Source organism: Neofelis nebulosa, chromosome 2 (assembly GCF_028018385.1).
Source record: "Neofelis nebulosa isolate mNeoNeb1 chromosome 2, mNeoNeb1.pri, whole genome shotgun sequence".
In the NCBI taxonomy this organism is placed as follows: Eukaryota; Metazoa; Chordata; class Mammalia; order Carnivora; family Felidae; genus Neofelis; species Neofelis nebulosa.
Window position 1 is genome coordinate 43,771,981 of NC_080783.1, and position 22,141 is coordinate 43,794,121.

Sequence of the window (22,141 nt, forward strand, 5' to 3'; positions counted from 1 at the left end):
AATCTCAACAAATCCTGATGGCAAAACAAAGGCAAAAGAGGGGCCAAGTCTATAGGACGTTGTTCAGTACCTAATACGATGAGCTAAGTGACTGAGAAAAACTGGAATTTCCTTCCTAGATCTTTTAAAACAGCACGAATCTCCTCTCTGAGAGCGGTTACATTAAATTTCCACGCAATTGAGCTCAACCACCATTTACAGGATTGAGCCCCTTTGGTCTCCGGCACTGTGTTCAGTGCGAAGGGCACACTGAGAATAATCTGGCACTTCCTCCTCCCCATGGTATCCCCTCCAGAAGCTCACGGTCCAGTATGAGGCAAGAAAAGAAAATAAACCACTTTTGAAATTGCAGATAACCTTTTTAATGATTAAACACAAAACATATTCACTATAGGAAAAAAAAATCAGAAAATACAGATGAGCAAAACACAAGCCAAAGTCAACACTCTCACATTTTAGTCTGAATCCTTTTGAATTCATTAGAACCCTTATGAAACCCGATTTTTATTACCAATGAATTGGCCATCATTTCTGGTTTTATACATTTTTACATAAATTTTGATAAATGTATAAATTTTGATATATTTTTGCCTCGAGGTAGGAATGTGAAGCAGATCTATAGGAGCTGTGAAACTCTTAAGCTCCGCCAATAACGACCCCGCCGCTTTCCAATTCAGCCACATTGCCTGGCCATCTGCCCCTTTATTCTTCACCTTTTCCCCTCCCTGCAAATTAGCAACCCATATTGTCAATAGCCGGCCCATCAACCATCTAGCTCACTTGGCTGAGTCTAACATCTCAACACATGTCCACAACTTCTATCTCCTACCATCCCATACCAAAATACCCCCCAAACAAAAACAGAACCTTCCTATTCCCACCCCCAAATCCCGTAAAGTCTCAACAGACCCAGTTTCTCATCCTTGGCCACTCCCTGTCTCTTACTTCTCCCCCGCCCCCCCCCACCCAACCTGTCTCTCCCCCTCCCTTCTCATCCCTTCCGTGTTCTTCCTCACTGTGACTGCCCTAGCTCAGCCTTCATCCTTTTTCACCTGGAAGACAACAGCCTTCTCACTGGTCTCTCTCTCTCTGCCTTGTTTTGCTGCCACAGCCTCTGCCATCCCTCAGCTTCCCCCATGCATGGGTCACATTTCCCAAGTTGCCTTTCGAAAACAGCCTGATCAGGTAAGCCGTGCTTTAAAGCCTTCAATAACTCTCCAGTCCCTTTAAGCCAGTATTTAAATTCCTTAGCAGACCCTCAAAAAAGAAAAGAAAGAAAGAAAGAAAAAAAGAAAGAAAGAAACACAGAATCACCTCGATATGACCCAGCAATTCCTCTTTGGGGTATAAAAACAGGGACTCAAAAAAGAAACGTGCACACCCACGTTCGAAGCAATACTATTCACAATGGTCAAAAGGTGGAAGCAGCCCAAGGGCCCACCAATGGATGAATGGATAAACAAAATGTGGTATGTGCCTACAATGGAAGAGTATTCAGTCTTAAAACCTGAGGAAATTCTGACACATGCCACAAAATGGAGCAAACCTGAGGACGTTGCGCTAAGCGAAATAAGCCAGTCCCAAAAGGGCAAACACTGCATGATTCCACTTACGTGAAGAACTAGAGTAGTCAAATTCCTAGAAACAAAGTGGAATTTCGGTTACTGGCCAGGATGGGAAGTTGTCTCATGAGCACAGCGTTTCAGAAAAAGTTCTGGAGACGGACGGCAGTGAGGGTTGCAAAACAACGTGAGTGCACTTAATGCCACTGAACTGTACACTTAAAAAGGTGAACGTGGCAAGTTTTTTGCTGTATCTCTTTCACCGCCCACATAAAAACCGCCCACATAAAAATTTCTCCTCAGGGGGGCGCCTGAGTGGCTCAGTCGGTTGAGCGTCCGACTTCAGCTCAGGTCACGATCTCGCGATCTCGCGGTCCGTGAGTTCGAGCCCTGCGTCGGGCTCTGGGCTGATGGCTCAGAGCCTGGAGCCTGCTTCCGATTCTGTGTCTCCCTCTCTCTCTGCTCCTCCCCCGTTCATGCTCTGTCTCTCTCTATCTCAAAAATAAATAAACGTTAAAAAAAAATTTTTTTTAATAAAAAAAAAAAAATTCCTCCTCAGGGATCGAGACTTCACAACCTGACCCCAGCCCTCCTCCTCAGGCTCTTCTCTCCCTGTTGAACCCACCACCCATGGCAACACGCACAACACGCAAAGATGCCAAGGCCTTCAACAGTTCCTTGGCCCAGGCCATTGCTGATGGGTAGACAGCAGCCCAAACAATGCCGGCTTCCAAGGATCGGCACATAGGACAGAGACTACAGTCAGGAGGTTATGAGGCAAGCAGCATAGATCCAGGGGATGGGATGTGTTGTTCAGGGGAGCATCTGCCGGACTCCTGCAGAGGAAGCTCATCTGAGGAGAGGAATGAGTGCTTCATTGCAGAGAGAAGCAGCACGGAACCTCGTGCAATGCTTTAGCTCCTGTAGTAGCTACTTCTAGTAGTAGTTCTAGTAGAAGGCTCTCAAGAGGTTCAGCTAAGCTTCATAAACCCCCTGACCTGGGCTACAGTGAGTAGCCACTCCTCACAGGCAGCAAGTTCCAAGCAAGCCAGTAGACCTCCTGCACAACGGTGCAGCCACTGATCCCATCCTCCCTGGAGAAGGCTTGAGTTCTCCGGGTGCTGACGCCCCACTGCCCGGCCCAGTGGCTGACGCCCACAGCTCCAGGGTGGAGAGCAAATGAGTGAACGCATGTAAGAGAGACACAAGCCATTTTTCCTTCCAAGACTGTATCCATCACCTCTACCCCTCCCATACAGGCCACAACAGGCACAGGACAATCAGAGAACCCCCAAGAATGGAAAGACTTGGGACAGAAACCAATGGGCAAGACGGCTTCGCAGTATTTACCAGCCAAAAGGGCAGGCAAAGCGGTAGGACAGTTGACCCCAGCAGCATGGTTTTCAAAGGAGAAGAGAGTTGGGGGGCCACACAGAACCACACAGGGTGCTCTGGAGGGCTCCCCAGAGCACATGAGAAAGTGGGCACCGGCATGCATCTGTGAAAGGGCTCGGTGACTGATTCTCACTCCCATCAACATACTTCCTTAGGGAAACTGACATAAGGCATGTCAATTCACGGCATTTACTTCACAAAATACCATTATGTGACTTCCCAATTCTTTATTCCATCATTAAAGCCACTACGTATTGAAGGTCCTCCCTTCTCTATAGCTTTTTGTTACTAATATTTAATGGATTCTTATAGGTTGGCTTTTGTTAGAATCTTGGATTAGGGAAGAAATAGGCCCAGCTACTGGGCAACTTCTATACAGTAAGTTGTTCTCATGTGTTCAAACACTGGATAATACAGAGAACATTAAATTATCAATGATAAGGTAGAATAGATTTGGACAGGGACTTAAAACAAATAGCTAAAAGCATTCGGAAGCCTATAAGCCAGGAAGCCAGACTCCAATCCTAAAAAGCTCTAATGGAGGGGCAATTAAGTCAACATTCTGGTGGTCTAGGAGTTAACACTCCATGGGGTATCTCCCCACAGGCAGATGGGGGCCAGGAACCACCCAGCCTTAATGCTAAGGTTTGTTTCAGTCTGGGTATAAAAAGGCTGGCCTACAAACAAACACCTTCAACCAGGAGCTCAGCTACCCTCCATCCCAGGAACAGGCTGCTTATTAAGGATTTAAAGGATTTAAACGACAGCACAGAACTTTACAATTCATAACGTGACAGGTTAAAAGAAAGGGTTTTTTCCAACTGTGAAAATGGTGAGTATATTACCTAGACTAATTAGAAGGATTTTTGAGTCAAAAATAACAGTGGCTGCTATGACAACATTGAAGGTTTTGGATTACAAGCTACCAACTATCTCTTCTGATGTCTGAGCAAAACGTCTTTAGATCTCAGGCAAACCCTTCTGTGAAGAGAGAAATGGACCCAGAAGCTGTTGCACAGCTGGTTTCTGGAAGAGGCAAGGCAAGGAGGAAGCTTTTCTGACTGGTCTGAGTGGTCTTTCACCCATCTTATATTACATACACTCATCAATCTGATTCCCGAATCAGCAAACTCTTCACAACACACCCAGTTTTTTACAGAGAAGCTTCACCTCCACACTGGGAAGCGTCATTTTCTACAGAAGTTTTGGGGCAAGAGTTTGCCATGACTGAGAATTCCCTTTTGATGTGCCCCAACACGGAACAACACAGGCTTTGGATCACAGACCCGGGCTCAAATCCAAGGGAATTCATCTCTGGAATTTGAACTTCTGATCTAAAACCTCAGGGATGACAACATCCATTCCACAGGGTGATTACGCAGGCTGCTGAGGAAGCAAAGCCCCGAAGAGGGCAGGGTCTCATTGGATGCTAGACCCCTCCCTTCCCAATGCCCACTTCCTCTGGCCCTGAGGAGCTCACGTACTCTTCTTGTGCTGCCTTCTGGCAGGTGTGTCCAAGGTGAAAAAAAAAAAAAAAACCTAGAGAGCTGCCTCATTTGCATTAGGCATTCCATGGGGTTCGGTGCCCTGAGGATGAAATGCAGCCAACATCACTGTCCCACCATCATTTCCCAGAGGAAACTCTACACAGTCATGGCAGGGACAACTGCCAAAGGGCAGGCAACATCGGAGAATGCCATCCACCACCCCACAAAACTGGGTCTGAAAGCCCCTCCCAAACCCTCCCTCTCCAGCCAGCACCCACCCTGGCACCCCTCACCAGCCAAAACCCTAGAAGATCTAGAATGGACAGTAAACCGTGTGGCTTTAGGGGGAAGTGATGGTCACACTCTCTTACTCCCACCGGGTATTAGGAGAATTAATGAGCTAACGTCTGAAAAGTCCTATGAGTTCCTATAGAACAAGGTAGCCAAGACCCATAAACCTCTGTTACGGCCAGAAACACAAACTCAGCTGCACATGGGATGTGCTAATTATAAGCCACAGACTTCTCGATGTGTTCCCTCAAGGTAGATAAAAAAAAAAAAAAATTCCAAGAAGCTGACTATGTTTAGATTGGCAAACCTGAGACCCTAGGACCCCTAGGTAAACGTAAAACGGCTCAAATTTAATTGGCACACTAGACAGCTCTGATTCGTTCCTGGCTGGTGCACAGACACCAAGTGTGACCAGTGGTTATTAAACTGAATACAGCCCCCAGGGGAAAACCAACTTTCCTTCCAAATGAATTAATTGGCTTGTTAATCTGAGGGTCCAGATCTCATCCCACAGGTTCATATCCTGACCAAGTCATCCTGTCCCTTGCCCCCTTCATGTGCTTACGATGCTTGTAGATTCTTTCTTTCTCTTCTCTTAATACCTGATCCCATCATCCCATCAAGTTACTCCCTTACAATTAGAAGTACAGTGTGTTTGTTGCACCTGGTACGCACTCACACAGGGTTTCCCGTCCCTGTCGGATCCCGTACATGGATCAGATTTTGAAGACATCTGGCTGAACAAAGCCACTCACAATAAAACAGCCCAGGGTATGTCAGAGCAGACCTACCTTATTTTAAAAGGTACCTTCCTATCATTCAGGCTCTTTTAAGTGACAATGGAGGGAAATGTACTGAATTTAGTGCACTTGTTCTTTGGGGGAAGGAAGCAAGTTATCTCGCAGGGAAACAGCAGCTGTTGCATTCTGCAACAGACCACAGAGGTTAACATGACTACCAAAGCCGCTCCAGGAAAAAAACACCCAGAATATCCAAGTCGCAGACTCAGCTCTGCAGCTAGCTGAGAGCGAGACCTTGGGCACACTGCCAACGCTGAGCCTCAGTTTACCCACAAAGGGGGAACACATCATCTCCCAGCCCGGTCCTAGTCCGTCATTACTGAGTCAGCAAAAAATGCTCAAATCTGGAAAGACTGAGTTTCTTAATTTTGGGGTGAACATGCATCCTGTGTCTGGTTATAAAGAATGTTGAAAACCAAGAATGCCAGTCCACAAGAATCTTTCTCAATGACATTGACTCAGAGGTTAAGGAAATTAGCTCTTTATTCTGACCTCATCAGCAAAAAAAAAAAAAAAAAAAAAAAACGAAAAAAAAAATGTATTAAGGGTCTAATCATACATAGCACAGAAAGAAATGGATGGAGTCAACAGGATCTTCATAACTGCAGGCATCAAGGCAGGTGTGAATGCATTCTCTGTTTACACCTATATGGCAAGCTACAGAATGGCACAGACTATTTTAAAAAGTTAATCCAGTCATGAAAGCAAAAAGGGGTCTAAAGATTACAAACTAAGGAACCTATATACTAGTAAAAAAGAGAGAAAAAAATATGTATTACTCAATAGTATGTCTTCGGTAGTATCTTTGTACTTGTGCTTAAGAAAAAAATTGTAGGGGCGCCTGAGTGGCTCAGTCGGTTAAGCGTTTGACTCTTGATTTTGGCTCAGGTCAAGATCCCAGGGTCGTGGGATCAAGCCCCACATGGGGCTCCATGCTGAGCACGGAGCCTGCTTAAGATTCTCTCTCTCTCTTTCTCTCCCTCTACCCCTCCCTTGCTGCTGCTCTTTCTCTCTCTAAAATTAAAAAAGAATAAAAGATTTAAAAAAAAAACAGAAAAAAGTTTTTGGAATAATAAAAACTCAGAAACTTCCTCAAGCAGTTACCCGCTAAAACAAAGTCTAATAAATAAACTATGTCATCAAAGGAAGAGATGTTTATACATTTACATTAGGATTTCATGAGTGTTTATTAGTTGAGAATTGATCAAACAAAAATAGCTAAGATGCTTCCAAAAAAGACACTGATGATGTAAATTCAGAAGGCAAAACTACTTTGTCATTAAAAAAGAATTTTTAAAGAAAATAGCTAAATTGCAGTGGGTTACTTCACCTAAGTTTAGATTAAAATCAACAATCAGAATTTGGAAGTATTTTCTGGGCCAGTGTTTTTCTAATTTTTCTCATGTTGGAAGCATTACTAAATTTAAAATCAAATGTATCATAACATAATATGTTAGATTGCCTCAAGTACATTCTAAAGTATTTATGAAAAACAAACATACAACAAATCAACCTATAAGGCATGCCATAACTCGTAACTCTTTTTAAGTCACAAATTAAAATGTTGTTTACTAAAATTTGTTTAAATTTATAAATTTTAACAAAGTTTGAATAGTTCTAATTTCCAAAAGTTCTGTACAATATAGCAATTATTTCAAATATTTATATACAGACACAAACATGCAAATCTCCCCCCTTGCTGCCATACACATACTTTTTTTCCCCTTGAACAGAAGGGCACACTTAACCTGTAAAGCTACACAAAATACAGTTTTTAAAGTTAATCGGCTTGGCCATGTACAAAATAATTTTTCAATAAATTTTTGCAAAAGAAATTTTAGTAAGAAATAAAATATTCAATAGTGAACTGCACTGTATATGCCTGATTAAGAAAAGTTGATTTCCTTCTACAAGTAATTTATCAAAATAAAAGGTTTTCAAAATAACACATTATTATATTGTAAGTCATCAAATCAAAAGGCATAAAAACTTAAAATTCACAATCCACCCTTAATCATGTCTCTCAATAGGCAGGCAGACAGATTAAAGGAAAACTACAGAGTTCTTTTTAAATGACATAATTATAAGATCCCCTCGTTTAGGAATTAAAACTGCTTACCAACTCTTGTTCTCCATTGTTTTTTCCCCTGATTTAACTAGCACTTTAGCATTCGGTTCGTATGAAAGGAAGAGACAAACATTCGTTGTGACAGGGAGAACACACTGAGTACAACAAATATTTTGCACAGAGATAAGAAGGGAAAAGTAGGTCAATATCCTGTGGCCAGGAAGAAGCAGCCTGAGCTTCCATCCAGGACTATATTATATGATTAACCAGACTGGGCTCTCTTCTCTCCAGGCTACTGCTCTGACCTGTGTAGCTGGTATACACAGACTCTGGGAAAAAAGAATGAGACGTGCATCTACTACTTCCCAGTCACTGGAAATCTGAGAAAACAAAATACTTCAGAGCAATATAACTAATAAAGTAAGCGCTCACCTAGGGCAGATGATTCGCCTCCAAAGGAGCAATACAGAGACGAGGATTTATGTTTAGAGGTGGGGCTATTATGGTGTAGGAGAATCAGAGGAGGATGGCTGAAGGCATGAAACTTGACCTTGGCTTTCTGAGGATGAGCAGTATGTGATCAAGCAGAAAAGAACTTTGAAGCACGAAGTACAAAACATTCAGAAGATAGTGACTAGGCGGAACGGCAGAAGACAGCAGGTGCGAGGCCCTGGCGGGCCATGACGCTGCGAGGAAAGGTACACTGAGACAAGACTGAGAGTCCAAGCTAAGGAGCTTATAGTTGGAAATGTGGGAAGGGGTGAGAGAGGAGAGGGAAGAGTATCTACGGTGTCCATGTGGCAGTCAGCACATCCAGAGGGCAATAAGTGTGACTGAGGGTCACTGGTGATAGTACAATAGAAAATAAAATCAAAGACAGCCATTATAGATGATAGAGAGCCATCAAAAATGCCTTGAGCAGCGACAGACAACAAAAAATCTAAAGGAGGTTTTATCAGTGGATAGTCGAAATTAGTTGGGAGAGATCTAGAAGCAGGAAGCAAGATTGCTCTGTGCAGTTGTTCAGTTTGTGCACTGCATACAAGTGGGCCGGGCCAAGGGGGGAAATGGACACTGACATCAAGTCAAGCTCCTGTGGGATAGTGTCTGCTTTGAAGGGTACCTTTTTCTTTTCTTTTTTTCTAAATGTTTATTTATTTATTTATTTAGAGAGAAAGAGGGAGAGGGAGAGCATGAGTTGAGGAAGGGAAGAGAGAGGGGGAGAGAGAATCCCATGCAGGCTCCACATTGTCAGCACAGAGCCTGACCCGGGGCTCAAACTCTCCAACCATGACATCATGACCTGCTGAGCCGAAATCAAGAGTCAGATGCTTAACCAAATGAGCCACCCAAGCACTCCTGAAGGGTACCTTTGTCTAACTGTGTAAAGGCACTTTACGAGCTAGCAGCAGGGAAACCAGCGGGGGGCACAAATCTAGCAGTTCAGGAATAAGAACTAGGGTAGAACTAATGGAAATGAAATAAGAGAATAAGTGCAAGAGAAATAACAGATGAATCTATCACAAAAGGTGGAATTCTGATGGAGGGGGCAAGGGGGACAGGAGGGTTTGAGACTAAAGTAGGCTCTCTCATCCAAATGCATAACGATTGACAGTTTGGCTGCTGGGCTTAAATTTTAAAAACTCAGTCAAAGTTGGAAGTCATTTAAAAAGATAAACCTGGGGCGCCCGGGTGGCTGAGTCGGTTAAGCGTCCGACTTCGGCTCAGGTCACAATCTCACGGTCCGTGAGTTCGAGCCCCGCGTCGGGCTCTGTGCTGACAGCTCAGAGCCTGGAGCCTGCTTCGGATTCTGTGTCTCCCTCTCTCTCTCTGCTCCTCCCCCGTTCAGGCTCTGTCTCTCTCTGTCTCAAAAATAAATAAACATTAAAAAAAAAAAAAAAGATAAACCAAAACATATTATTTTAAATCAAACCCTATAATCATACATTTATCTGCCCATCTTTCTGCTGTAAAGCGGAGGCCTTTTCTTTGAGTCTGTGTCCACTGACTATAGTAACACAGCAGTACTTTCTTTGATAAGCCATCTCATGGCACCACCTTCCAGGTCTAATCTCTGTAAAGAAATGGTGAGGCTGTAAAGACAGGAGAGAAACAACAGGGAGCAGACCACATTATTCTTGACAAATGCTCGACACTCCTCCCTGTGGGAAGATTTTACACCCCCACCTCGCTGAACGTAAGCGTACGTCCGTCATACGTACCTCACAGCTGTCTTTCCCTCCAGCCCAGGGATCAGCAACGCTCCAGAGGGCGCTGCTCCGTCAGACTCTGTCCTGGGGGACAGAGGACGAGTGAGGGTGACACGGAGCACAGCCACAACCTCACTTACAGTGGACGCACCCTGTGAGTGTGGATTACTCCTCCGAGCCGCTAAGATTTCGGTTTTATTTTTTACCTATTTTTTTTTAAAGTTTATTTATTTATCCTGAGAGAGAGAGAGAAGGAGAGCACAAGCAAGAAAGGGCAGAAAGAGAGAATCCTAACGGGGGGCTCGATCTCACCAACCGTGAGATCACGACCTGAGCAGAGATCAAGAATCAGACACTTAACCAACAGAGCCACCTAGGCACCTCGAAATTCTCGGGGTTTACATGATCACAACTCAACCCACCTATCCTGAATGGCTGACAATACCAGCGGGAATACTGTTCTTTCAGGTCTCCCCAAATCCTTTATAGTTACCTCAGCCACTCTCAAATCAGCTGCAATCATTTTTCAGAAACGTACTTTTATTGGGTGGCCTCCAAAACATTGAAATGAATTCAAATAAACGTTCACAAAAACAGCAATTCTTTTTGCACATCAATTTCAAACCATTATATTATAGAGTAGTAAGTACAACTGGCATAAGGTTTGGGGGAAAGAAAACACAGCTGAGTCTGGATGTGCACACACCCCCACTGCAAGGAACAGAAACTCAAGAACATACTACAGGGTAGCCCTCTAACTCTGAGCATTTAGCGTGCTATGGGCCACCAGTTGATATATTTTACAGAGAAAAAGAACACCAACTGATCCAGCAAGTCAGGAGGTCACTAAGACCTTATACTGTTTTCTAGAGCTGTGAGCCTAGAAAATTAAAAGAATGAGTGGTACTATCATATTACCAGGTTAAAAGTTTGGCTGGTGTTTCAAAACTATATCCAACTGCCATATTTTCTTCTGTCCCAAATGTAGTCAGAAGTGCTTAAGTCATGTAAGAAAGCACAAAAATAACACTTGAAACCCACAACCAGACATAGAGTCAAGAGTACAAGGTCACATGTCATTCCATAACCTTGCTCTTAAAGACAGAATAAACATGTAAGTTACTATTAAAAACTAAATTTGAGTTTCATACTTTAAAATTATATACTTCTTTAAAACTGTCCACAGAGATAAATGTTCCTCTCAAGGTTGCCCAGCAAAATCTGGGTGTTTCTATTTTAGGTAGCCAAATAGTAAATCTCTCCATAATTCACATACTTTTAGAAATCTGATACTCGGCTTCTTCAATAAAAATATGAACTTTTGTGTAGAAATCCTATTGATATATTTCAATAGGCTATTGAGAGAAACACTGTGTAAACACACATATACCAGAAACCCCAAAACAACCAAACATAGTTTAAATACCCTACTCACAAATCAACCTCGGCCCCTTAACCAATATGCATGTGAAGTCTCCCTCCTCAGCATCAGCTATGATAATCTTAACCTCTACAGCTTTAATTTAAAAAAAAAAATACTACACCTGGAGAAAAAAGGCAGTCATACCATAGCTGCCAAAATAATTCTGCCTCAGAAGGAGAGAGGGGCAGAGAGAGAGAGGGACAGAGAGAATCCTAAGCAGGTTCCTCACCTAGTGCAGAGGCCAACATGGGGCTCAACCTCATCACTGGGAGATCATGACCTGAGCCGAAATCAAGAGTCTGACTTGACCGACTGAACCACCCAGGCATCCCCTGCTATTTTTTTTTTTTAACTGTGAGATAAGCAACCATAAGGACAGGATCAAAAAATGATTTAGTCTCTCATCAAATAAAACATCATCAAAATAATAGAAGGGTTAATCTGATACCTGGAAGAATGAATACTTTGCTACAGGATGAAAAGAGAAGAGGGCCAAGGCCCAAACCCTGCGGGACCTGGACAGCAAAGGGTCAGAAGGAGCTAAGGGGTGAGACCAGAGGAGCACAGGTCACCAAAGCCAAGAGATGAGTGTGACAAGAAGGAGATGATCAACCGTGTGGAAGATGGGGAGCACGGAGGGAGACATGTGGATCACCAGGCCTGAATCCATGTGTTAGGGGCCGAATTGTGTCTGTCTCCCAAATTCGTCTATTGAAGCCCTAACCCCCCAGGACCTCAGAATGTGACTAGATTTAGAAACAGGGTCTCTGAAGAAGCGATTAAGTTAAAATGAGGCCACTGGGGGCACCTGGGTGGCTCAGTTGGTTGGGCGTCCAACTTCGGCTCAGGTCACAATCTCGCAGTTCACGAGTTCAAGCCCCGTGTCGGTATCTGTGCTGACAGCTTGGGGCCTGGAGCCCGCTTCAGATTCTGAGTCTCCCTCGCTCTCTCTGCCCCTCCCCCGCTCACACACACACACACACACACACACACACACACACAAACACAGTCTCTCTCTCTCTCTCTCAGAAATAAACATTAAAAAAATTTTTTTTTAATGAGGCCATTAGTGTGGGCCCTTACCCAATATGACAGGTGTCCTTATAAGAAGAGAAGACTCAGACACAGAAGACACGGATGGAGGGGCAACCACATGAGGACACAGAGAAGGGGGCAAGCCCAGGAGAGGCCTCAGAAGAAACCAGACCCGCCGACCCCCTGTTCTTGGACTTCCAGCCTCCAGAACTGTGAGAGAATACATTTCTGTTGTTTATACCGCCCAGTCTGTGGTATTTTATTACAGCAGCCCCAGCGGACTAATAAGCCGTCCTACAATCCTTTCTGGCAACTGCCTACTTCCAGTCTCTCCTTCCACCCCTCAGGTTTCTGACGAGGCCTGCCTTTGACACTTGCTACCCGTTACCTGGCACACGCCGCCAAAACAGCCTCAGAAAAAATGTCACCACCTGTTTGTTGCCCACCTCACTCTCTCCTCAAAACTCACTCCTGCCCTGGCTTCCACTGGCCATTTCTCCCTGGCGGCCCACTTCCCACCCCCCTCACTCCTTATTCTCCTTAATGGCCTCTCCTTCCTCTGCCTGTCACAAAATAAGGTTCACCGGAGTTCTATCATCCGCCTTCTTCTCTTCTCATTCCACCCTCCAGCAATCTTAACATCTTCAACCAGATACCCGTGATGCCTCCATCTGGACCTCAGGCCCTGGCTTGTCCCTGAGCGCCAGGCCCTGGACTTCAGTGGTCTGCTCAGCCTCACACACCGCCCTGAGGCCCTGCAGCCCAAACAAACCCATCCCCCTTCGGGCCTGTGTGTGCCAGCCATTCCCGACCTCTCACAGGCCAGAATCCGGGGAGCCATCCCACACTCCAGCTATCGAAATGGTCACAACAGTGTTTGATCCAATCAGCTTGTTCTCAGCGTCTACTGTCAGAAAAGCATCCAAACTATGGAAAAGGGTAGAGGTCCAAAAGTGTTTATCACAGTATTATTTACCACGGCAAAATGTGGAAGCAACCCAAATGCCCAACAGTAAGAAATGTTTGGTGTGGGGGGCCTGGGTGGCTCAGTCAGTTAAGCATCCAACTTTGGCTCAGGTCGTGATCTCACGGTTCATGAGTTTGAGCCCTACCTCGGGCTCTGCGCTGACAGTGCAGAGCCTGCTTGGGATTCTCTCTCTCCCTCGCTCTCTGACCCTCCCCTGCAAGCTCTCTCTCAAAATATAAACTTAAAAAAAAATGCTTGGGGACATTATGGTACTCAATGGAATAATATACAATTATAAAGTCTATTTGAAAAACTAGGCAACAGTATAGATCTTAAACACAGACATCAAAAGCTTGGAAAGGAATATTCAAAAGTGACTACAGTTGACATTTTAGAGTAGCTGGCTCAAGAGTGTCTTTTTTAGCTCCATTTTCCAAACTTTGTGTAAGGTTCTTAAGATGACTCTCTAGGACAGAATGTCCATATGAGAGTTCTAGCAATCTTGGACTTTGTGAATTGCTTGGCCTCAGGGTAAATGGGAAGTTTACTACAGAAGCCCCCTCAGCTGTCTGTCACTCCACCTCCATGCTGCATCTGTTACAACATCCAGTGCAAACTCCCATGCAATAAACTTTCCCCTTAAATCCTATTATACTTGTAGACCTCAGCATAAGATCCTCGAGAAAGTGATTAATTCTCTCAAGAAATCCAACTGAACATACAAACAGCTGTACAGCTACGGAACTGAGCTCCCCACATCTGCCACGGTAATTAAATGTTCCAGTAAGAAAAGATCATCACGCACAGCTGCGGCCAGGAGAGCACGCGTAGGGCTGGAAGCTAAATCACAGGTGAAGCCACCTCTCTAGCCAATGTCGCCAGCCTGTGTGCCAGGTAAAGAGGGGCATTTCTCCCGCAAGTTGTCAACTATTCCATCCTGGAATCCATGAGACGGAAAACTGGCCCCTTCCAAGGATATAACCGGGTACAAGTTTCCTTTAACATTTTACGCATACCGTTTTGTTTTCCAAATAAGCAACAAAAGGCAAGGATTAAGACTGGGCTGACAGTTTTACCATTATTTCTTCAATGCTCATGCCCTATTCCTGGTACACTTCATACCAACAAACCCAACAAATTTCTCCTTCTCCACGTTTTGGTGCAAATGAAATGAAACAGGCAACAGCCACAAACATGTACAAAGTCCTGCATATACCTAGGTGAGTCCGTGCAAAAATGGGTACATGCCGCACGGGTACATGTACATACATACCTTCTCCGACCGCTGCCTTACTCAAAAGTCGTATGTGTATTGTTCCTAATTTAAAGGATTCCTAATCATGAATCCTTCTGAAAAAGAAATACTAACTCCTGGTGATACCCATTCTATAAGTCTAGATTTTACTGTAATTGAACTAGACTTCCTCACAGCACAGAAAGAATGCTCATATTTATGTCACATTCAAATTGGGCATTTGTGGTGAGAGATGAAAAACATTATAAATTGTGAAATATGGGATGGGAAGGCATCACCTCATTCAAATCCCCTCAACTAGATTTTACATTCAACTGTGAAATCTCACTGAAATTAGCAATATTTCTCAAGGAAGTAGCTCTTCCTCTCCACGGCTGTCATATCCTCCTTGAAACCTGTGTCGGTATTATTTTGAGATACTCATAGAATACCCCTGCTTACGCATAAATTCCTGCAGCTAAAACAAACTTAGCAGGAAAGACCATTTCTCCACTCACAATTATACAAGAGAGCATGAAAAGAGAGCTGGAAAGCTTGCCGAACTTTTTAAAAAGTAATTAAAAGCAACGGACTTTTGAGGAAATGTGTCAGATTTGGCAAGGTTTTCTTTGTAAAAATGCACCTTGGTAATTGTCCAGAATTCTGTTCTTCCAGTTTGGAAACGTTTAAAAATTCTGACACATAATGAAATGGTAACAATACAGATCATCCTAAGAAAAGCAGGGAAAGAGGAGAAATTTAACTTCCTCATCCCCTCAATCTTCCCTTCTTCCAGGCTCCCAATCCCCCATGATTCCTGGAGCTATCAGGAGGCACAGACCCACGTCCCCCCGCCCCCAGAGTTTAGTGATTTAGTTAGAAACTAAGTCAATCAATCAATTAATTACAGGTGTGAGTAAATAAAAGGCAACTCAATTTAGATTTTTGAAGGCAAAAAGTTACATTTAGTTTATGATTAAAAATAAAGAAAAAAATACTCTTTAAATTGTAGAACGTATGCATCTCCTTTACTGCACGACAACAAGTAAAGGAGAAAGATGGGGGATGAAAAAGAACATATTCGAGGGGGAGGGGAGTATGAGGAGCCCAAAAGAGACTGAGTGACAGATGGCTGGAGGCCTGCTCAGGGAGCGCAAGAAGGAACACAAAGGGAAAAACAGAAGAAGAAACAAAGAATGAAGAGTTTCCTTTCACTAGGAACCACATCCCCCACCTTCTAACTTTTGGGGCCATCTCTACTAAAGACTTTTAAATACCGTTGTACTTCTGCCCGGAGAGACATAAACCGGAAGGTACTCCACCACGTGTCAAAGCAATCTGAGCAGGCAGGACCCAGGCGTCCCTCCTCTTCTGCCCCACTTTAAAGAACCACTAGGGTTAAGTGCCAGCCTGGCCTTTTTCCATAAGATGTTATTACATTATCATCTGTACAAAAGTAACATAACCAGATTATGGGAAACGTTTAAATAAGAGGGGTAAAAGTAAGTCACCACAATTACACCAACACAATCGCCATGAACATTTTGGTTTATTTCTTTGCCATCTTTATTCCTAATTATTTTTTAGGAGTAACTTGAGTCCCGTATCAAATCACAAATTATGTGCACTGCTCGGATTCAAACAGGTCTGGGTGTCTGGCAGGGAGGAGGGAGAACCCCAGGAATCCATTTTCAGGAAAGACCAAGGAGTAGTAACTAACCTTTACACAGAGTGATGCCTGTGCCTGATGCTGTTTTAGACACATACACGTGTTAACATGTTGAATCCTTACTACAAGCCCCAAAAGAAGGCTCTATTGTGACCTGCATTTTGCAGATGAGAAAGCAGAGGCATAGACAAATTAAGCTACCTGCCCAACGCCATGGACTATTAAGCAGAAGAGTCAAGTCTCCAAACCAATACTTTCTCTAGAACTAGCCTGTCACCACTGCACCACACTGCCTCCCACTGAGGCATGTAAGAAAGAACCAGACTCAGTCACACTTACCCCGGTGCACAGCTTCAATGACCAAAGAGCAGTTAGTCTAGGTGGGCTTAAGTGTAACTCACACAGGACCCCTCCACCTACCCCAAAGCCTTCAGTGTATCTTTGGAGAATGGGGGGGTGGCCCTGCTCCAAACCCCTCCCGGGAAGGGAAGAGGGCTTGTCCAGACTCAGAGCAGGACCCAGTCTGAGCAGGATTCTGATGTGCCCAGCAGGTGCCAGTACACGGGGTAATGGCAGCACTCAGATGGGGAACTGGGGGTGGAGGATGGGCAGCAAGCAGCCCAGTTCAAGCCGCACCACGGAGGCACTCTCTTAACTCGAGCGTTTTCTCTTCTTCTTAAAAAAAAAACGTTTTTAATGTTTATTTATTTTTGAGACAGAAAGAAACAGAGCATGAGCAGGGGAGGGGCAGAGAGAGAGGGAGACACAGAATCCGAAGCAGGCTCCAGGCTCCAAGCTGTCATCCCAGAGCCCGACATGGGGCTCGAACTCATGAGCTGAGAGATCATGACCTGAGCCGAAGTCGGACATTCAACCGACTGAGCCACCCAGGCACCCCTCGAGCATTTTCATTTGAGGAGGAAGGGGCGGAAGAGGAAATTACTGACCAAAAATAAATATTCCCATGTCATCATAATTTACACACTATTGAATACCACTATCATGATAATTTACTAAGAGGCAGTAACTTGATTTCAGTCACTGATTACTAAAATTTCCAGCAATCTACCATTAACAGCAGAGCCCCATCTTGGGGCTTCTGAGCTTGTTTTTGAGGGTCTGGAAAGCTCTTCGGGCTTCTCTTCCTCCAGCACCGACTCATTCTCAAGACCACTGCACCAATGTCCACGTCCTCAGGCCCTCCCTGGAGCCTCAATCTAACATCACCTCTCTTAGCCTTTCTTATTCTCACAGTCCCCTGTCCTTTTCCTTCACAGCACCAATCACAATTCTTAAATCATAAATATCTGCGTTCATTTCTGCAACATCTCTCTCCCCTCATATGCCATGAGAGCGGAAATCATGCCTGTGCTACCACCACTGAAGACTAGTACAGGGCCCAGTCCACGGTCCGGCACATAGTAAGCACCCAAACATCTGATGAATGAATAAATGCATACACTGAAGAATTGAAAAAAGTCACCTCCCCTTACTTCGAAAAGTACTGCAGTAATCTTACCAGTGGGAAAGGTGACATTTCCACCGCAGGGTGTATTTTGTGCTCTATTAGGTAAGCCACCCAACCTCAGGCTCCAAGCACAAACCCAAGTTTAAGCGGAAACTTGATCAGTCAAGACCAATCTACAAACAAACACAAAGTCAATGCCACTGTTGTACACCAGCAACACCAATCAGAGATATGAGACACAAATCCATTCACAATGACCACAAAAACCATGAGGCACGTTGGCACAAATCTAACAGAAGATGTAAGCGTTTCAGACACAAAATGATAAAATTTCATCAGAGGACATAAAAGACATAAATAAATAGAGAGGTATATCAGGTCACAGATGGTAAGCCATGAAGCCCTAAAGATCTCAATTCCCCCTGCATACTATATACATGCAATGTAATAACAATAACACAATATTTTTTTTAAAAAGCCACATGCCTAGCTAATGGGAACAAGCTCCCCAGTATGGAGAAAGAGGCAAGAGTGTAATGTGTGTGTGACACATCAACAGACACAAATAGGGAAAGTGTCATTTTTGTGAATTCCAGTAATTTAACTATTAGGGGTGTGCAACATTCCTTCTAATATTTTGACTGTTTTAAATATTTTCTCTTTGTTTTAAGCGGTGAAACAGTAAATGCTCTAAGTTCAGAAGAGCAAGAGTCTGGGGGAAACTGGTTGAGATGAGAACAAACCCGGTTGTGAAAGACGTGTAACAGGGTGGAGAGGGCCTTCCAGGGTGAAGGAAAGCTCCAGGAGAATAATGAGGTCAAAAAGCTTAAGACACATCTGAGAGTGAACCAAGTGTGGGTGGCTCACATCAAACGAATACACATTCTCCTACAAAGTCAGCTGGTAATGGCTCTAGAAATGGTACTATGAAGTAACTATAGCAGTGTTGTCAAATAATGACCCCTGCCAGAAGGGGTTCAGTGGTCACACAACGGGGACATGTGCATACTGTATCTCTCTCTTGGATAGTCATAGTCCGCAACCACAAATGAAAGGCCATAACAAGTCTTTCTGCAAAGAAACCTATTTAAAATGTTATTGAACCAACACCTACTTCTCCAAGGAACCCTTTTTGAAGTACACATCTACTCACTTTATGGGATTTTTTTTTTCAACCTAACTTTTTATGGAAAACCCACTTTGGTAATTGCTACATTCTACTAACCCAGCATTTTAGAGGCCTGAGCCAGAGCAGAGGCTTAAGGACTTGGAAATTAAAGGCAATAATCAACCAAATAAAACAACTGAATGGATAGGTCACAGAAAGTGGAGAAGGAGGGAATGCTTCTGGAATCCCAAGTCCAGATGATGATGGGAATCCTATCAGCACAAACAGCCCAGTCAAAAGAGGATCAACTATTAGGTACTGGGTACTGAGCTTGAATTTAGATGGACTTGGGGAGACAGTGAAATATTCCCCTAGAAGGAAAACTGAGCAAGAAGTTAAAAGACTACAGTCAAGGAGCACCTGGGTGGCTCAGTCATTAAGCATCTGACTTCGGCTCACGTCATGACCTCACGGTTCATGAGTTCGAGCCCTACCTAGGGCTCTGCACTGACAATGCAGAGCCTGCTTGCGATTCTCCCTCTCTCTCTCTGCCCCTCTCCCACATGCTCACTCTTGGGGCGGGGGGGCAGTGAGAAAAGAAAAGAAGACTACGGTCAAGTTCCCAGATCTGTCCCAGGTCAACTTCATGAACCTAAGCAGGTCTCAGATACAATGAAGGGGTTACAGCAGTGACCTTTAGGCTCTTTCAACTTTAATACTCTACTATTCCAAAAATTGGGCACTTGAGAGTCAAAATACCAAGTTCCTATCAAGTTCCTTTGAAGATGTGAAATGTATAGAAGATAGAACAAAAATAATTCAAGAATCTGAATATATGAATTTAAATGTATGAATGAGAAGTTTTTAAGAGATCATGCAATTAGAGATATTTAAAGTTATCCATGAAACCTACGAAGCTATGAAATCTAACTCCAGCCCCCTGCCCCGATGTCACAGAATACTGTTAACTTATATTCTGCTGCTGCACAAAGCAGAAGCCTGAATCTCACCCAGTGTGACAATTCATATGTTTTTATGAATACCTCTCAACACCCTGAAGATTTCAGGCAAATGAGAACTTCTTCCTAGATGGCTCACCACATCAGGGGTAGATCAAAACTGTGGTCAGCCTATTACAACTGTTAAGCAGAGTGCCTACAAAACACTAGCCATGCACACTGAGACCTAAGCCCAGGGTTCATAAAAATTAAGCTTTTCCTGGGGTGCCTGGGTGTCTCAGTTTGTTAAGCGTGCAACTTCGGCTCAGTTCATGATCTCACGGTTCATGGGTTCGAGCCTCACATCGGGATCTGTGCTGACAGCTCAGAGTCTGGATGGAGCCTCCTTTGGATTCTCTGTCTCCCTCTCTCTCTGCCCCTCCTCTGCTTGGGTGCCACACACTCACTCTCTCTCTCAAAAATAAATAGACTTTAAAAATTTTTTTAAAAATTAAGCTTTTCCTAAAAGCATTTAGCCTGGGATTCTAAAATGAATAAAATCATGATGATCCTTCTGAAGTACTTTCAAGGGGCAAAAAAAGATCAGCTAAGAACCGCAAGTAGCCCTGTAGGGTCTAATAACAAAGAACTTAAAAGGAAGCAGCATTCAGGGAGAAGAAAGAAGTAAGGTGCGATGGAAAATGCAAGCAGGCTAGCAGGGATTTTTCCATCAAGGCTGAAAAGTTTTTGAAAAAACCAAGAGTTGTTGTTGCTGTTTGTTTTGACTGAAGTGTACAAAAACTACTTTCGTGCAACCCGTGAAAATCAGCAGGGAAATGACATGAACACCCCATTCACAAAACTCAGTAGTTAACAACCTGTTCCATCGTCTTTTCCATGCAATTTTTGAAAACCTCTTTAAGGATGTCGAATTCCTCTCTTTTCTCTTTAACAAGTTTAAAAATACATAAGGTACAATTTTGAATTGTATTTTCATTTTTAACACAGCAAAATGAAGACACCTGTGCACTTCCAAGCTTCCTGGATCCACCCAGAATCAGTGGGAAAGTCCCTGGAAGGCACAGACCTGGTTTCCTCTTGGCCTCTCAAACTATCAGGGAAAGCCAGGCACCTGGTATTTTTAGAAGCTCAGTGTTGTTTATCTGATAAGAAAAGAAAGAATGTCAATTTTCACTTTTCTCCAGACTTCAACTTCTAAAACTGCCTATCTTGGAAGAATATAAATTCTACACCAACCCTCTTTTTCCCCGCCTTGTCTGACGTCTTGGTCCCTCAGCCCCAGCTCCACAGCGGTGCTCACACCATTCCACTCACCCACGTCGGGCCCTGACCTCCAACTGGATGACCAGCAGCACACCGTCTGCCTTCGGACAGACTAGAGACCAGAGACCAGACAAGGCCCCTGCAAAGCCCCAGATGGCCGTCTCATTCCTGCAGATAAAGAAGTGCCAGGAGAGAGTAAGAAAGAGCACAGGCAAGGAACGGGTCTTCACCAGCAGGCTAAATCCTGTTCCCCAAGTCGCCCTCATCTGGGGGAGACTGAGGCACGATGGGAGAGCAAGCATGAGGCCCAGAAAAGAAGGAGAAACTGAGAAGCATTTCAACCAAACGGCCCAGCTCTGGACTGGCCAAGGACACCCACGGGAACCCTGACTCCAGCTGACAAAGGAAGCAAGGAAGGCAGCGGGGAGGGACTGCCAAGGGCAGGCCCTCCCTCCAACTCCTTAAAATATACTCCTTACAAGTGGCCCAACGCAGGACGCCTGGGTGGCTCAGGAGGTTAAGCGTCAGATGACATTTCAGCTCAGGTCACAGTCTCTTGGTTCGTGAGTTTGAGGGCCGCATCCGGCTCCACACTGGTGGTGTAGAGCCTGCTTGAGATTCTCTCTCTCTCTCTCTCTCCCTCTCTCTCTCTCTCTCTCTCTCCCCTCCCCCACTCTCTCACACTCTCTCAAAGTAAATAAATAAACTTAAAAGAAAAAAAAAAGTGGCCCAAAGCTTCAAAGAACACTGCACCAGGAGGCAGCATGTTGTTCTGGAAAGCACAGTTCCTGGGCTTACTCAGTTCCCTCATCCACAAATATCTCCTACTGGAGGAGAGCAAGGAGGATTCAACAAAACCAGCTGTAGAGAGCACCCAGCATGAGGCCTGACACAAAGAAAGCACCCAACACTTCACTGACAACAGCAATGACCGTCATATAAAATATGAATGCTTCATTCTTTGGGGACCTGGCATTTCTTGTCCATAAGGTAAATACAGCCGAAGTCTGTGAACAGCCTCAACGGGACTGAATCGCCAGCCAGGCTGAACACAGGAGGAGGACAGGACACTGGCAGGTGTGAAGGAAAGAAAGCAGGAGGCACCAAGGTCCTACCATACGCCAGGGCCAACCACGCAGGTCGGCACCTTCCCCCATGGAAGGGCACTTTAGACATCCTCAGGATCCACAAAAGGATCCCCT

At 44.3% G+C, this 22,141-nt stretch overlaps 1 protein-coding gene across 4 annotated transcripts in view; it reads right to left on the reverse strand.

Annotated features, from left to right (window-relative positions):
* The window catches only part of MYO1B (myosin IB), a 189,540-nt gene that overhangs the window by 162,625 nt on the left and 4,774 nt on the right, over nucleotides 1-22,141 (reverse strand). For 3 of the 4 annotated variants that reach the window (XM_058710897.1, XM_058710887.1, XM_058710871.1), the window contains exon 1: nucleotides 7,655-7,772. The exons of the other annotated variant lie outside the window; for it this stretch is intronic. The gene's annotated coding sequence lies outside the window, so the exon portion shown is untranslated. Of the gene's footprint in view, nucleotides 1-7,654; nucleotides 7,773-22,141 lie in introns of those variants that run through there. 4 annotated transcript variants of the gene reach the window in all.